The sequence below is a fragment of the Pelobates fuscus genome, chromosome 4, assembly GCF_036172605.1.
Source record: "Pelobates fuscus isolate aPelFus1 chromosome 4, aPelFus1.pri, whole genome shotgun sequence".
Taxonomy (NCBI): domain Eukaryota; kingdom Metazoa; phylum Chordata; class Amphibia; order Anura; family Pelobatidae; genus Pelobates; species Pelobates fuscus.
The window spans coordinates 90,659,272-90,677,108 of record NC_086320.1 but is presented as its reverse complement, the minus strand read 5'-3'; positions in this window follow the sequence as shown (position 1 = coordinate 90,677,108).

Sequence of the window (17,837 nt, the reverse complement as noted above, 5' to 3'; positions counted from 1 at the left end):
ACACAGAGCACTGTGATAGGATGGTTTTCAAGCCATCCAATCACAGTGCTCTGTGTAATTTTACAAGCTTGGGAAAGTTCTTTGGAATTTTCCCACGCTTGTAAAATGACACAGAGCACTGTGATTGGATGGCTTGAAAACCATCCAATCACAGTGATCTGTCATTTTACACAGCGTGGGAAAGTTCTTTTGAATTTTCCCACGCTGTGTAAAATGACACAGAGCACTCTGATTGGCTTAAACCAACCAATCAGTGTGTTCTAAGCCTAATTGCAGGGCGGGGCAAGGCTATATAAGCCTTGACCCGCCCTGCGGAGCTCAGTACGCGGCGTGCCCTCCATGGGTGAACATGGATTAATTTATTTTTTGCGCTCGTTTTTTTTTTGTTTTTTTTTTAACCCCTTAAGGACACATGACGTGTGTGACACGTCATGATTCCCTTTTATTCCAGAAGTTTGGTCCTTAAGGGGTTAAAGTGCGACGGGTATGATGGATTTTTATTTGGCTTTTTTGGGGGCTGAAGAAAGAAGAATTTAGAAAAAAGAAGACGTCAAATGGTAAGTTTAATTTTTTTTTTTTTTTACAGGTTAGTTATTTTATTCCCCCCTCACTATTTTTAGGGTGAGGGAGGTAGGTAGGGGATAGAATTTTGTGGGTGGGGGGGGTGACTAGGGGCTTGGGACCCCTAGTCACCTTGATGGGGGGGGGTTCATTTAGGGCCCCCACCCACCGCTCAGGGGTGGGGGCCAGGGGGGGAGGACAGTAGGTCCCCCCTCTTATTAATTTATTAGGGCCCCCACCCACAGTGCAGGGGTGGGGGCCAGGGGGGGAGGACAGTAGGTCCCCCCCCCTTATTATTTTATTAGGGCCCCCACCCACCGCGCAGGGGTGGGGGCCAGGGGGGTAGGACAGTAGGTCCCCCCTCTTATTATTTTATTAGGGCCCCCACCCACAGTGCAGGGGTGGGGGCCAGGGGGGGGAGGACAGTAGGTCCCCCCCCCTTATTATTTTATTAGGGCCCCCACCCACCGCGCAGGGGTGGGGGCCAGGGGGGGAGGACAGTAGGTCCCCCCCCTTATTATTTTATTAGGGCCCCCACCCACAGCGCAGGGGTGGGGGCCAGGGGGGGAGGACAGTAGGTCCCCCCCCTTATTATTTTATTAGGGCCCCCACCCACCGCGCAGGGGTGGGGGCCAGGGGGGGAGGACCGTAGGTCCCCCCCTTATTATTTTATTAGGGCCCCCACCCACCGCGCAGGGGTGGGGGCCAGGGGGGGAGGACAGTAGGTCCCCCCCCTTATTATTTTATTAGGGCCCCCACCCACAGCACAGGGGTGGGGGCCAGGGGGGGTGGACAGTAGGTCCCCCCCCTTATTATTTTATTAGGGCCCCCACCCACAGCGCAGGGGTGGGGGCCAGGGGGGGAGGACAGTAGGTCCCCCCCCTTATTATTTTATTAGGGCCCCCACCCACAGCGCAGGGGTGGAGGCCAGGGGGGGAGGACAGTAGGTCCCCCCCCTTATTATTTTATTAGGGCCCCCACCCACCGCGCAGGGGTGGGGGCCAGGGGGGAGGACAGTAGGTCCCCCCCATCTTTAACCCCCGCGCAGGGGGGGGGGGGTTATTAGGTGTTTTTTTGTTTTTTTTTTACAGTGAGCAGCCACAGGCTGCTCACTGCTTACTAGACATGCCCCTACTCGCGGTATAGCGAGTAGGGGCATATTATTTACTAATACTAAGTAATCTTTACTTAGTATTAGTAAATTTGGCTGAAAGACCAGTTTAGGTCTTTCAGCCTTTTAGTAGATAGCTCCCTGATACCGTGGGAATTAGGGAGTTATCTACTAAGCGGCTGCAAGATGCAGCCACAGCAATGAATAGGATCGGAGTTTCATTCATTAGAATGAAATTCCGATACGAACAAAGTACCGAATTGCATCCTAACACCAATGGAGAAACAGTGCTCATTCTGTTAGGATGCAATTCGGCAGTTTTGCCGGCGTTCTGTCTAAGTGACAGGACTTTCGGCAATACTGACAGGAAGTATTGTGGGAACTGGGAGGAAAGCTAGGGATCATGGGAAAATTGCTCTGACCAGCGGAAATGAAGCACACTTTGCTCCTCCGCTGGTCAGAGCTGGTCAAGCGGAGGAATCCTCCATAAGGCAAAGAGTCCCTACTTTGTCTTATAATTTTAAAGAAAACTAAAGAAGAATGGAAGAAAAGAATAACAGATCCTGAGAGAGGCGGAGAAGAGGAAGAGATTGAGGAAAGGTAAGTTCGGCATGACAGTGCCGCTTTAAAGACTGCTAGGAAGGGTGCTGGAGGGTGGCACAGCTGGGAGGGGAAAGTGGGTAAGTATAACAATTTTGGAGGGGAAGGTGAGTGGGTACAATCCAAGCATCATTCACGCTATCTATCTGTCTGTCTGCCCCTCTTATTCCATCTGTCTGTGCATATGGCATAGATGTGTTTTTATGAGAAATCAATATTACATTTTGTGTCAAGGGTCTCTCATCTCAGAAAGAGATAAAGTCAAGAAATTGAACCTGGACCATATTCCAATGTTCTGTCATTTAATTTAATATCATTAAAGAGACACTTTTTAAGCACCAAAACCACTTCTAGCAATGTAAAACCTGATGATAAATGGTAATTTTTCAAATGCTAGAGATTCTTCCACTAGTAACTCAGACTGACAACCACTATAGGTACCTCCACATTAAGGCCTTCAAAAACTATTTGTCACTTTTAGCACATACAGCCTGTTATCGACAAATGCTGTTATTGTTTCTTATAAATGAGCATAGGATTCAGTGCTTCTCTATAAGCATTTATAGTGTGTGCTTGCCGCACATGTGCCCTATGTTCCCAGTGCTTCTCTATAAGAAGATTTGGATTGCACCAGGGATCAAAGCAACCGATGGTCTCAGAACAGGTGAAGTGGCTGCAGAGAGGATACTGTACCAGTGCTGGATTGCAAGTGAGCTTAAAGGGACACTTTAGGCACCCAGACCACTTCAGCTCATTGAATCGGTCTAGGTGCTGTATCCCATTTGCACCTAGTGCTACAATGTAAAACATTGCAAATCTACGTCTGCCCTCAGTGGCTGTCTACCAGAATGCATTATGTTACTTCCATTATCTAATGCTGGACGTCCTCACGTTCTTCATGAGGACCTCCAGCGTCAGATTTTCCCCATAAGAAAGCATTGATCAATGCTTTCCTATGGGGAAATCCTAATGCGAGAGGGGCCATTGCCGCACATGTGCATTAGTTCTCCCCTGCTGGCTGACGTCGGTGGAGGAGGAGTGCGTGCTCAGCCTGACCCAGCGCTAAAGGAAATCGACGCTGGATTCAGGTAAGTGACTGAAGGGGTTTTAACCCCTTCAGCGCCAAGGGAGGGGGGAGCTTGGGATGGGGGCCTCCTTAGTAACCTACAGTGCCAGGAAAACAGGTTTGTTCTCCTGGCACTATAGGATCCCTTTAAAGGTGTTTTTCTAATTTTAATAGGGAGGGCTTGGTTCTTATTGCATCAAGGAACAAATTAGAGTAAATAATAAATACATATATTTATTTTTAACCTTAGAGTGTTCTTTTGAAGGAATGACCAGGTCTATAATCTATTATACAATGAATTAAGAAGAGATAATGTTTAATAATGACAAAAAATAATTTGTCTTTGGTATCGCTAATTGGTACTGGAATGAAGAGCAGAACATGAGAAATACAACATTATCACCGGTCCCTAAAGGGTATGCAACGTATATATCAGATTATTGGTGTACTGCTTTATTTTATTTTATCTTATCAAGATAATGTCGATAAAATATCTTTACCTAAAAGTCTTTGGCTAAATGCCACAAATGCTTAATATCTGACTATGGTTTTTGGATGGTGCTATCACCCACACTAGGACGTCTGAAGGAGTCTAAAATAGTTTAGTTTAATGTAATAAATAATTGTTTTGGTTTACTTAATGTTTACTGCACTAGATGCAAGGAATGCATTATGTTACTTATAGAACAATTTACCAGCATTTTTTTTATGATAATTATGACATCCTTTAAGCACATCACCCTAGACATGTGGGGAAAGATGCCTTTGTATTTTAAGCAGCACAAGATGAAAGAAAGCTCTCTATAAAGTACATTGCACAGCCATTTTACGGCTAATTTAGTAGAATCTTTTTCACTAGACTCCTGTTCGCTAATTTGTGTAAATAGTCCAGCAATTTTCTACTAGAATCACATCAAAGGCATAGAATGGCTTATCTAAGAGTTTATATCTGTGATATGATGGATAAGGGGAAAAAAACTTAACTCCTCTGCTTCCAAAGGTTCTTTTAAAGATTGCATCTAAAAGGCTAGATGGGATGTTTCTTTTTAAATATTTACCTTTTTTTAATACAATGTCTATATGATAAAATATATATGTGATAGCATTTTCCTTAACCTCTACAATATAAAGATCATGTATACAAGTTTACTTACATTTGCTTTGCAAATCAAAATCTGGTCCATTAAGACTAACATATCTTCATTTATACTCAAGGGATGACAGCCATCATGTAAAGGATCAAATGTCACTGCAAAGAGTCCTTTCCACCACCCTTAAACAGCAACACCAATGGAAGGAAACATCAAAGATCATACCATTTCTTTGGTCATGGAGGGGAAGGTGTGAGGTATCTCTCATATGTCTCTTAGGTCTCTCAGCATTATATCAGCATTACAGAGACTGCTATAAAAATGTTTAGATTGTTTTGGAATTTATGATTTAACGGTACTTATGTTTCTCGACATTATGCTGAAACACAGATAGTCATTTTACTTTCTCATGACATTTTTAGTAAGCTGCAACGTTAGGGGTCAAAAGGGTATAAATAACTGCAAGCAAGGCCATTTATTTATCTGCTGTGGAAAAAACTATATTTTTACTAATATGTGCAGCCTGTGTAAAATGTTGCAAAGTAAAGAATACTGTATGCTAACACTTTGCATTTCCACAATATTTAAATAATGAATGAATACATTTTAAAAAGCAAATTTGCATAATTAAATTTTTCATGTCTGTCTGAACAGCAATCTATACAAAAAAATCATGGTTTTATTATACACAGATGTGTTTAAGAATAGGTATAATCTAACACGCATAATAAAGTCACCAGACAGCTAAAACAGTTGACAAAAAAAAAAACTTACTACTGGACATTAGAGTCGCCGGCTTAGCACGCGAAATACAGGAAATAAGAATGTTAGGAAAAAAGTCAAGGATTATAGAGGTATAGAGAATTGACAAACTAGCCAAAGCCAGGGGTACAAAATAGTCCAGACAGGGGGCGGGGCTGTGCTGCTGAGCTGACTGGAAGCCGACTATCATGGCTCTGGGCCCGAGCTCCTGAAAACAGCACTAAAATCAAGCACAGACAGCTCCAAAGTAGGATTATCAGAAGAAACAGCATCCAATTTGATACCCGCTAGAATCCAACTGCATGCCGGGAGCTCCGACACGACTACCCAGCCTACTCACCACTACAAGCCTGGCCCCCGGCGGCTTTTGAGTGGGGTCCGGTAACACAATGATCCACCCCGATTGGAAACTGAGAATACATAAGAGATACCTACCTCTGTTGAGGGTCCTGCTGGCTCTGGGTGCGGAACCGCTCCACCCCCTCCCCTCCGTCCGGTGGGGGTAATATTGGCCTTATCGGGACAGCATGCACCAAGGTGGGAGTTTCCAAATTGGATCCATGTTGCTTTCCAGTACTGGCAAAAAAATTGGCCTGCTAGCAAACCGTCTCAAGGGTCAAGCTCTGGCTGCTGCCTGGGTGGCGGCTACGAATGAGGACCTTACCCAGTTGGATGCCCCCCTTCCTATGTTTGAAATGGCTACATGTCCTCAACTGTCCAGCAGTGATTGTGGTGCAGGAGGATATACTTACTTAAAATGGAGAGCTGAATCACGCTACTCATGTACCCTTGGAGGCTACTGACCCACAGGTGTCCCCTGTACTGTCTACACCCTGGAGAAGTGCAACCCCCTGCCTCTGGGTTTAGAGGGGGGTCTAGAGAGAACTGTCCCTTGTGCTGAGAGCCCAGTGGAACAGGACTTTTGTTGCCAACAGTTTAGACATTAATTGCTGTGTGTTGAGTTATTGTTGTGTTAACCACAAGCCGGCATACACAGTCTGATCTCAACAGATCGGCTCGTGGAAGTCCAGGGGAGTGCTCACAGATCATTTCTCCAGGGTTGTCTGTCTCGATAATCTGTCGAGACAGATTTTGCTTACTGGGTCTGCCGTTTTGCTTACTGGGTCTGTAATGGATGGTAAAGTCATAAGGTTGTAGCTCCTAGCTCCATCGCAACAGCCTAGCATTTTCCCCGGGACATGGTTAAGCCATACTAGCAGGATGTCATCTGTGAGCAGGGAGAATTGCTGTCCATAGAGGTAGGGCTGTAGTTTTTTGAGGGCCCACACCACTGCCAGGCACTTCTTCTCAATGGCGTCGTAGCTTACCTCCCTTGGTAGAAACTTCCTGTTGAGGTAAGCCACGTTCGCTGCCATTGTCGCCGACCTGGCTTAGTACCGCTCCTAACCAAACATGGAGGCATGTGTGTGAACAAGAAAACATTTTCTGGGATTAGGAGCAGCCAGGACAGGGGCATTCACCAAGGCATTCTTGAGGGCTTGGAATGCCTGATCACACTCTGGGGCCCAGTCCCTGTCGGGGCAAGGTCTTTCAGGTCAAATCAGTGAGGGGATTAGCTAGGGCGCCGTAGTTGGGGACAAACTTCCTGTAATATGAACAGTCCCCAGGAAGGCCATCACCTGGACTTTAGCTACTGCCTATATCTTTGCTGGCTCAGGCCTTTGGGACCCACACATGACCCGGTGTCCTAGGTACTGCACCTCTGCCATCCCTGGGTGGCACTTGCTGGGTTTTAGGATCAACCCTGCCTCCCTAATCTTGTCTAGTACAGCTCCCACGTGTACTAGATGCTCTTCCCATGTGTCGCTGTATATGGCGATGTCATCCAGGTATGTGCAGGCATACTCCTGTAGGCCATCCAGCAGCCGGTCCACTATCCTCTGGAAAGTGGCTGGGGCATTCTTCAACCCAAATGGCATCATCTTAAATTGGTACAAGCCAAATGGGGTGATGAATGTCGACTTGGGGACAGCACCTACTGCCAGGGCAATCTGTCAGTACCCCTTGCACAAGTCTATAGTGATGGGGTACCAGCCCCAAGTCATCCTATCTAGCAGCTCATCTATACGGCACGTATCTGAGACCGTCTTGTCGTTGAGCCTCCTGTAGTCCACACAGAACCTGGTAGTCCCGTCTCTTTTCGGGACCAGCACAACTGGGGAGGCCCAAGGACTCTGGGATGGTTCGATGACCCCTAGCCGGAGCATCTCTTGAATCTCCTGCAGCATATTGCCCCGCACAGTCTCTGGTACCTTGTAGGGGTTTTGGCGCAGGGGCTGTTGGTCGGGAGTCTCTACCCGTTAGGTGCTTGAGAGGTATACCTGGGTAGGTTGAAGAATGTCTCCTTCCTTGCCAACAACCTTTCCTGTGCCTGTCAGCGTTCTCCTTCAGTTAGCCGGTCCCCTAGGTGGACCTTGTCTATGGACCCTGCCTGAGCCCCTTCCTCCAGGAGGTCAGGCAGGGGAAGATTATCAAAATCTTCCGAGACTGGAGCACATATGTCAGCTACATCCTCAGTCTGCTCATGGTAGAGCTTCAGCATGTTGACATGCAACAGGCGTTGGACTCTGGTACCCAAGCACAGGCCGATCCCATAGGTAGTGCCACATTTCTGTTCCACCCGGTATGGGCCCTGCCAGGCAGCCTGTAGCCTATCATGTTGGACAGGTTTCAGAATTAAAACCTTCTGCTCGACTTGAAAGCTATGGCTCCTGGTGCCCCGATCGTACCATGTGCACTGGTGCCCTTGGCCTGCCTAGAGGTTCTCTCGCACTAGATGGGTGAGTTACTCCACCACATATGGGACAATGGGGGTCTCTTCCTGATTCCCAGCCCCCTCCCAGTGTTCTTGCACAAGGTCTAGAGGGCCCCTCACTCTCAGCCCGAAGATCAGCTTGAACGTGGAGAATCCTGTAGATTCCTGGGGCACCTCCTGGTATGAGAACAGGAGATGCAGCAGGAACCTTTCCCAATCCTTGTGAGTCACTACAAATTTATGGAGCATTAGTCCGGGAGGTCTGTGCGCAGGGGCAGCTATGGGGGCCAGGTGTAGGGGGACTGACTTGAGGTGGCGCCTTCGAGGGGCGTAGGGACGGGTGTGGTGCCTATCTGAGCCTCAGAGGGTGAGCCTTGCCGGAGGTTGCAGGCCTGCTGCCGGGTCATCACAGGGTGATCTGTCTGTGGTGGTCCCGGTTATCATGGGTGGCCTGGACTGTGTTTCCCTAATGCAGGATGGTCCAGGCTTCTTCGTTGGGGCTCTGGGAATCGGTAGTGTCATCTTGGTAGCAGAGGGCTGCTGCTCACGGTACAGTAGGGGCTACAGTGGTGACCCACTGTGGTCTGCCCTGGATTTGGGGACAATTTGGTTTGATGTGGCCGGGCTGGTCGCACAGGTAGCAGCACTGGTCTGCCCGGGGAATGCTCGCTGGGGGGGGTGGAAGGACCGGGAAGCCCCAAAGGGGTTGGGCTGTAGCAGAGGTCAGATGAGGGGTCAGTAGTTGGCAAAGGGAGCAGGGCATTGGGACTGCCAATTATCCCCATACTCGTTGGCCCGTTTGGCTGCTTCGGTCACGGTCTTAGGCTGCCGGTCTCTAACCCATTCCTGCACATCGGTGGGGAGTCCGTTGTAAAAGTGTTCGAGCATGAACAACTGGAGAATCTCTTCATGGGTCTTACCTTGCTGCGAAGCCATCCAGCTCTGGGTGGCTCGGACGATGCGGCATGCCCATTGCTTCTCACCTTTCTTTGTCCCCCTGAACTTTCTGTGGTACGACTCTGGGGTCACTGCATACCGGGATAGTAGGACTTCCTTGATGCACTCGTACTCCCGGATCTTGTCTGCTGGTACATCCCGGTAGGCATTCGCCGCCCTCCCTGTTAGTGTCCTGGCCAAAATAGTGACCCATTCAGGGGGCAACTTCCTGTAATAGACACTGGCGCTTAAAATCTTGTAAGAAGTTGTCGATGCCTTCTTCTGCCTCCATGAATTTTTTGAAGGCGACAAAGTTCAATTTGGGCTTTGGCGCGGGGATGGCCTGACCTTCTGGGGACCTCTCTCTGGTCCGTCATTCGTCTGGTTGTGGGGGGGGGAGGTTTGCCCCATTATTTTGGGAGAGGACATAGACTTGTACCTCAGAGTGAATTCAGGGGGTCTCCTCATAGAGCGCCAGGTGACTTATCTGCACATAGCATCTTCCTCTCCCTCCGGCTGTGGCACTGCCTTCCTTTCTGCATGTACAGTCATCTTCCAATGAGGGCTGCAGTCAGGTCAGCCTTGTTACGACTTTCAGCTGATATCCCTCTGGCTTCCACCAGGTCGTGTGATGTTTGTCTCTTTAGAGTGGTGTAGTCCATGGGTCTGTTCGACTACCGAACACTGGTTCCGTGTGGATCTCTCCGCTTGCCACCAATTGTAGCGGGCCTGCTAGCAACTCAGCTGGTTGTCCCTGCTCAGCCACATCCTTCCCTAAAAGGAAGTCAGTTAAGATACAGAGAGAGACCCATTTCCCACCCAGTAACCAGACGACACACGGTCCTGGGGGTACAACAACAACTTTATTTATAAACTTTATTTATATTTTTTCCCATGCAAGGGGTGGATCACATATACAGACAATGTCCCCTCGCAGGGTCCTCCCCCTCCCAGGGGTCATATAACGGATCCAGAACCCCAGTCCCTTTGTACCGTGTTCCGGCCACCCATCCTCAGGGATTCCCACCTCTGGTGACCAGGGGGTCTTCATCCCATGAGCCTCTGTACCTGGGAGCCCCAGCGTGGGAAAGCTTCCAACCTCCTGGACTGACAGTCACAGAAAGCCTGCCAAACCGCCATTGTCCCCACCAATCTCAACGGTGACCGCCATGAACAGCCTCCATTCTTGGGGTCACTGGGTGAAACCAGGCAAGGGAAGCGTCTTCTTTCAGGACATGAATGCTCTCCCTGGCCGCCCCCTGGCTATACGAACATTCCAAGGGGCACTAGGGAGGTCCTAATTCAGGAACTGAACGAGATTGGAAGCAATCCTTGAATGCTCCCACTGGATGGCATTCATATAACGAACGGTCCACCACCCAGGGGAGGCACACTCTGAGGCTTCCATTGCAGTTTGTGGTTTTGACACCTCATTAAAAGGTGCAAACGTTCTAAACCAACATTCTAAATGAGTTGTCGGGTGGTCCCCTTTATTTGAGGTGAATGCATTCCCTTCGTGTAGGACTTCCCGAATGGGGAACAGGCACATTCATACAAAAATAGTGGGAAAACACACAGAATTGAATACAGCAATTCACGAACAGGCAGCGGTCCCACCACAAAAGCTTTGTTAAATTAAAGGAAAGTTGAAAATGTGTGGCATTGTAGCAACTTGTCACTTAAAATAATCCAGGTCAAAGGGTAAGGTTTTTAAAAATCGACATCTAGCTTTGTGTTCAGCATCCTGTGTATTACTATAATTATTTATTTTGGTGACCGAGTTTGCAATTAAATAAGTCCATAACTGTAAACTTTTTAAAGTTTATTTTATAAAATAATACAACTTTGGGATCTATTCAGAAATAATTAATTAACAAAGAAAAATAATGAAATAAAATGCTACATCTAATAATCAGTGAGTTTCCATCAGATATGTAACATTACAATCCATAATGTAGTGGATTGATGGAAGGAAGGATGCATGGACAGACCGACGGAGCTGAAATAATGTATTATACAAATACAACATTTTCATTTTTTACCATGTTCTATGTTTATTGCAATTCAAATAATCAAGTAAAATGCTTAGAATGACAAGGTTTCCATTTTCAAGAAAGCTTTCATTTTCATCCTCTTGGGATTCACAGATGAAATCAAATTAATGATTTGAAAGCTTGGTTGAGTTAAGCTGAATTACTGCTTACAATACGTTGCAAAAATTTAAATTCTCAAAATGCTGGCGTTATGTTGTGCATATCTGATTTGGTATCAATGTGACAACTCACTTCTCCCTTCAAATTGTTTCTAAATTTGTAAAACTCTAAAATCTGTCAGTGGTTAAAGAAAGTTAAGGTTAAATTTGCCTTCTGCTATTGCAGCTCCACCTTTTTTCAAATGTCTTGTGGTTTTATCCAGTCTGGCTGCAGTGTGACTATGCCTGTTACCTCCGCAGACACAGTTGGGAGAAGTTGTTAGGGCACTGTCTTTTCCCCATATTGATGGACGGCGGTCACTGACGCTACAGACTAAATGTGTGGGAAAGATTTGTTATTGTCCAGAGGAAAGGGCGAATGGCTGGTCAACTTCCCACAAATGACTTCTGCTTCCCAGTTTTCAATAATAAAAAACAGCAAAAGGAAAAAAATACACTATATCATTATAAAACTAAATTATCTCACTTCCTTTTTTTCAGTCCAGTTGTGTAATAATCTAATTTTGGCAACTCAGAATTTGTTTTGCAAAAATGCCTGATATTGCTTAACCATTAGGCCAGGCAATATTGTAGCCATTTTCCATGCCAGCATAGTCATAGGTCCCTTTTTTCTTGCTTTTTTTGGATGCCCAAATCGTTTACTTTCTTAAGTTTCAGCAAATTTGTTATGCTTATATTTTTTTTAACAAGCACCTTTTAATGAAGTAGTTAACATCTCGCAGAGGTTTAGGACATTTTGAAGAAGTAAATCATGATCTGGTTCTCTCATAATTTTATATAATGGGGCTTTCAAGTAATTTTTAGTACATTTTTATCTTTTCCTCTTTCCTTGAAAGCAGTTGCGATGTTAGAGGGATGTTGATTACACAAATAACATCTAAATTTCCATGCTGTATCAAAATACCAGTGTCTCAAATGTGAGACATCATTGTTCATTTCTGTTACATATAGTAGTTGTGACAACAATAGATAACTAAAAATGGTAGTATTCATGGATGTTTGTAAAGAAAACTGATCGTAATATTGTGTCCTCAAACTGGTATATATTAAAATAATGTCTTAATGGTAGTAAGAACTGTACGTACTGTTAAATAATCTGTGTTTTTAAATTCAGGGCTTTGCAAAGTAATGTAGCAAGGTAAATTATTCTCAGTGATATCAGAGCTCCCTTACCCTCACTGAATGTTAGAATTCAGAAATAAAATTAAATTTTTTTAAACTTTGTTAATGGAGGAAGAGGGGGCTATTTCTTTTTAAAATGTAACTCTCAGAATTAGGGGATCTTTTCAGATCTGCAGATGAAAAATTAGTATGATATTTTGTCATAAGGTCTAAACTAAGGTGTTAAATTTGGTAGACCATAGTCTGTTTTATATTTCAAATTCACACTGTTTTTTCTACAAATACTGTAGCATTTATCTATGCTCCCTTCACAATTAAATATGGCCACAATTGATTTATATTAAAAAATAAATTGAATTTCTTATGAAATGTTCCTGATTTTTTTATTTTTCAAACGTTCCCACTGATCCATGAAATATACCTCGCTGCAACATTTGTTGAGATTCTCAAATGAGTCAGAAATTGACTTGGCAGTTTTCAATATGAAAATGGACAGTCTCTTAAAGTATTAACTATATAAATGATGATGGAAAGTGGTGATTATTCTATACAAATGATTGTATTGTTGTGGATATGCAAAAGATAAATTAGCTGAAAAGCAAATATTCACAAAAATGATTGAACAATAGCTTTGAAAACTATGATAAAGTATTTTAATGAAATTGAGGTGCTAGGGCAAGTCAAAATGAATACAAGTCAAAAGCCATATTGAATATATAAGATGTATTTTACATTTTAAAGCGGGAACTATTTCTAATGCTTAATAAACAGTTTCCACTAAGGATGTCTTCGGAACCCAGATAACATTAATATTATGTTATCAGTCTGGGATTTTACATTTGAATGAGATGTAAAAATCCTGAGGATGACAAAAGCCTTACTTTTCATATGATAGATTGCATTTAAGATATCTAAATATTGTAATAGGATTTGGCATTTTGTTTTCTCTGCAGTTTGTGGTCAAAATTTACTTTACAATTTCATTATATAAAAATGTATGCAAGTCTTCTTTCAGTAAAATAACACGACCTCCAAAACTATATTTTTAATTAAAATACTGAAAGGAACCATGCATAAAACAAACTGTGATATGTTTGAATGTTTATGGTGAAAGTTCAAGTGGAGATGGAATCTTAGTCATCTGTCACTTAGTCCTCCCTTCATACAGGAACTGCGCACACAGCTTAAATTTTTTTAAGGCCACTTAAAATCACTTATTTCAACAAACAAATATGAGGATTTAGTTCCACCATATGGTCATATCGTGTTAAGCCCGCCACTGCTTCACAGTACCCCAATTTCGGTAGGTCCCATAGGCATGCGCAGACTATTGTATAAGGGTGTGCACCCAAAGCACAAACACACACGCCGCGTGTATGTATATATGTATATATATATATATATATATATATATATATTTAAAAACACACACACTGCTGTATGTGTGTGTGAGGGTGCTGGTAGTGTGCTGTGTGTGAGGGTGCTGGTAGTGTGCTGTGTGTGAGGGAGCTGTTAGTGTGCTGTGTGTGTGTGTTAGAGGGTGATGTGTGTGTGTGTGTGTGGGTGCTGGAAGTGTGCTGAGTGAGGGTGTTGTGTGTGTGTGTGTGTGTGTGTAAGAGTACTGGTAGTGTGCTGTGTGTGAGGGTGCTGTTAGTGTGCTGTGTGAGAGGGTGGTGTGTTTGTGTGTGTGTGAGGGTGCTGTGTGAGGGTGCTGTGTGGATTTGTTTGGAGGGATTGTGTGTGGAGGTAGATTAGGAAATAGCCCCCCTTCCTTCTAACCTTTTGCCTGGGAGAGGGGATCCTTGCTGCCATCCCTGATACCTGCTGGTCCTAGTGTGAGTGAACTCTAACCTGCAGGTGAGGGAAGATCTTCAGGCACACCCAGCACACCCCGTGCACCCGCCTATGGTAGGTCCTAATTCCAACGTAAGAGACAAAATAATAGTACTAGTGCTAAATGAGTGCTAAATGAGCTAGAGTATTTAAATAATCTGTTGTAAGAGCATTGTGAATATATATATATAATGCAAAATGAATGTGATAAAAAACACAATTAAAAAAATGCAGTTTTGAGGAGGAGCCTGGCAGCAAACTGAGTTGGTCACACACTAGATAGGTTTCACATTTATAATTGCTAAAACACTGTTTCCCACCGAGACAGAGAGCCCCAATCATATCTCACGGACCTACGAGGGACATTGGATGGAAGACAAAAAAAATAAAAGCCCAAAACAGGGCACGATATCAGCAAATTGTTCCGTCAGGCACAAGGAGCACCTGGGCCCAAAATGGCCACCAGCCTTGCAGAATACACAGACTCCTCGGACAACCATAGCCTGGATGTGCACAAGTGGAATGTATCGAGTCATCACAGACACACTGAGATCCATGCTGGGTGACTTGAAACGAGTACTCCGGGCTGACATGGCCCAGCTCCACACGGACTTGACAGGCCTAGTGAGCAGCATCGGAGTCATAGAAGCTTCCTCAGTCAAGCAGGCCCAAGTAATAGCGGACCTTCAAATTGAGATGAAGGCACTTAGAAAACCCCGGACCAACAATTTGTGACCTCAGATGCCGTAATAACGTGAAAAAATGAGGTGTCCCCGACAACATACCATCGGAGGAACTCCTGCAACTGATGCGGAGGCACATCGGAGCTCTGCTAATGCCGAAACAGGTCAAGAACACGTTTTGAGGTGGTCTTCCGGGTCCCCAAACTACAGAGAGCCCCAGCTACGGCCTCAAGGGATCTTGTGGTGAGATTTTGCTCGAGCGCAGACAAAGCAGCAGTCCTGGCGGAACTTAAAGGGAAGACTTCCTATAGTTTCGAAAATGCAAATCTTACCTTTTGCGCTGACTTGTCCGGGGAAACCCTGCAATGGCGATGGTCCATTCATGGAGCTCCTGAGGCAGAACGGCATAACATACAGATGGTGCTCACAAAGGTCAATGCAGATCCTGAGGAACAGCCTGATCCACACAGTTACTGACCTGCAGGGATCTGTGGCACTGCTGACAACACTTGGCCAACTGGAGAACTCCCTTACTCCTTCGGGTCAGCCGGAAAAAAACACTGCCACTTACTGCTGGGACACAGCAAGGATCACATTATTTGTGCCACAAGGACAACAGCCAGAGGCTTACGCGAAAGGCACAACTTGAACTAAGGGACTCAATCCACACTGCCTTATCTACCATCCTAAGGACATAGACCAGCTGCAATTTGAAGTTATTTATGATTATTTACACTTTTGTTTTCTGCCCTTGAAGCATCCCAGTCACACCTGGGCATCCACTGCCTCACGTTCTGAGACTCTCTGGCCAACTATAAGCGCCTCAGCACCTAAACCTACCTCTGCGGTCTAAAATTACACCCTGTTCCAAATTATTATGCAAATTATATTTTTCTCATTTATCTAAATAATTGATTTAAATAACAGTCAGCATAATTCTCATGTTATCAACTACTAAGAGTTAAATTCAAATTTTACTGAACAAACCTCCTAATGATAACAGTATTTTTTAAACATAAAAAACAATGCACTGTTCCAAATTATTACGCACAGTAAGTTTTTAAAATACTTTATAGGTTGTAAAGAACTGAAAATTGTCATTTGTTGTGTTTGCAGCATATTTACTGAAATCAAAAGCTTTTTCAATCAAACTTATAACAACATTTTAACTTTATAAACATTTTAACAGGTCACGTTACATTTTAACATAGGACGCCTTATTTGATAGCAGCTTCACATGTCTTGCATCTATTGAACTTGTGAGTTTTTGGACAGTTTCTGCTTGAATTTGTTTGCAAGATGTCAGAATAGCCTCCCAGAGCTGCTGTTTGGATGTAAACTGTCTCCCACCCTCATAGATCTTTTGCTTGAGGATGCTCCAAAGGTTCTCAATAGGATTCAGGTCAGGGGAGGATGGAGGCCACACCAAGACTTTACATAGTTACATAGTTACATAGCTGAAAAGAGACTTGCGTCCATCAAGTTCAGCCTTCCTCACATCTGTTTTTGCTGTTGATCCAAAAGAAGGCAAAAAACCCAGTTTGAAGCGCTTCCAATTTTGCAACAAACTAGGAAAATCCTTCTTGACCCCAAAATAGCAGTCAGATGTCTTCTTGGATCAAGCAGCTATGACCCCACTAATTAGAAATTATATCCCTGTATGTTATGTTTTTGCAAGTATTTATCCAATTGCAGTTTAAACATCTGTATAGACTCTGACAAAACCACCTCTTCAGGCAAAGAATTCCATATCCTTATTGCTCTTACTGTAAAAAAACCTTTTCTTTGCCTTAGATGAAATCTCCTTTCTTCAAGCCTAAATGTGTGACCTCGTGTCCTATGTATAGCCCTGTTTATGAATAGATTTCCAGATAATGGTTTGTACTGGCCCCGAATATATTTGATTTATAAAGAGGCAAAATTATATTTTCATCTCAAGAATTTATGCCCCTATTTAACATGACAAAACCTTACTGGCCTTTGCAACGGCAGATTGACATTGCATATTGCTGCCTAATTTGTTGTCTATGACAATTCCCAAATCCTTCTCGTGTGTGCGTATCCCTAGTTCACTACCATTTAGGGTGTAAATTGCTTGTGCATTCTTAACCCCGAAGTGCATAACTTTGCATTTCTCTATGTTAAATTTCATCTGCCATTTTAGTGCCCAGTCCCCCAATCTATCCAAATCCCTCTGCTTTCTCTCCTTTTATCCCCATATCAGCCATTGATGCAGAGGTATTCTTTGCAGCATGAGATGGTGCATTGTCATGCATGAAGATGATTTTATTATGGAAAGCATAGTTCTTCATTCTGTACCAGGGAAAAAAGTGGTCAGTCAGAAACTCCACATACATTGCAGAGGTCATCTTTACACCTTTGGGGACCCTAAAGGGGCCGACCAGCTCTCTTCCCATGATTCCGGCCCAAAACATGACTCCACCACCGCCTTTCTGACGTCGCAGTCTTGTTGGAACAGGGTGGCTGTCCACCAACCATCCACTACTCCATCCATCTGGACCATCCAGGGTTGCACGGCACTCATCAGTGAACAGGACTGTTTGAAAATTAGTCTTCATGTATTTTTCTGCCCAATGCAGCCGTTTCTGCTTGTGAGCATTGGTTAGTGGTGGCCGAATAGGTTTTATGCACAGTTGCAAGACTCTGGAGGACACCTTGTTGTCCATGGGACTCCAGAGGCACCAGCAGCTTCAAATATCTGTTTGCTGCTATGTAATGGTATTTTAGCAGCTGCTCTCTTGATCCGATGCATGGATCTGGCAGAAATCTTCCTCAATGTGCCTTTATCTGCATGAACCCGTCTGTGCTCTTAATCAGCCACAAATCTCTTAATAGTGCGATGATTATGCTCAAGTTTTCGTGAAATATCTAATGTTTTCATACCTCGTCCAAGGCATTGAACTATTTCACTCTTTTCTGCAGCAGAAAATGGTGCTCTGCTTAATAATGTGGAACACCTTCCTTTAGTAGTTTTTCCTTAAATTGAGCTCACCTGGCAATCTAATTATCACAGGTGTCCGAGATTGTTTCCAGTGATCAAAAGAGCCTTGAGACACAATGCCA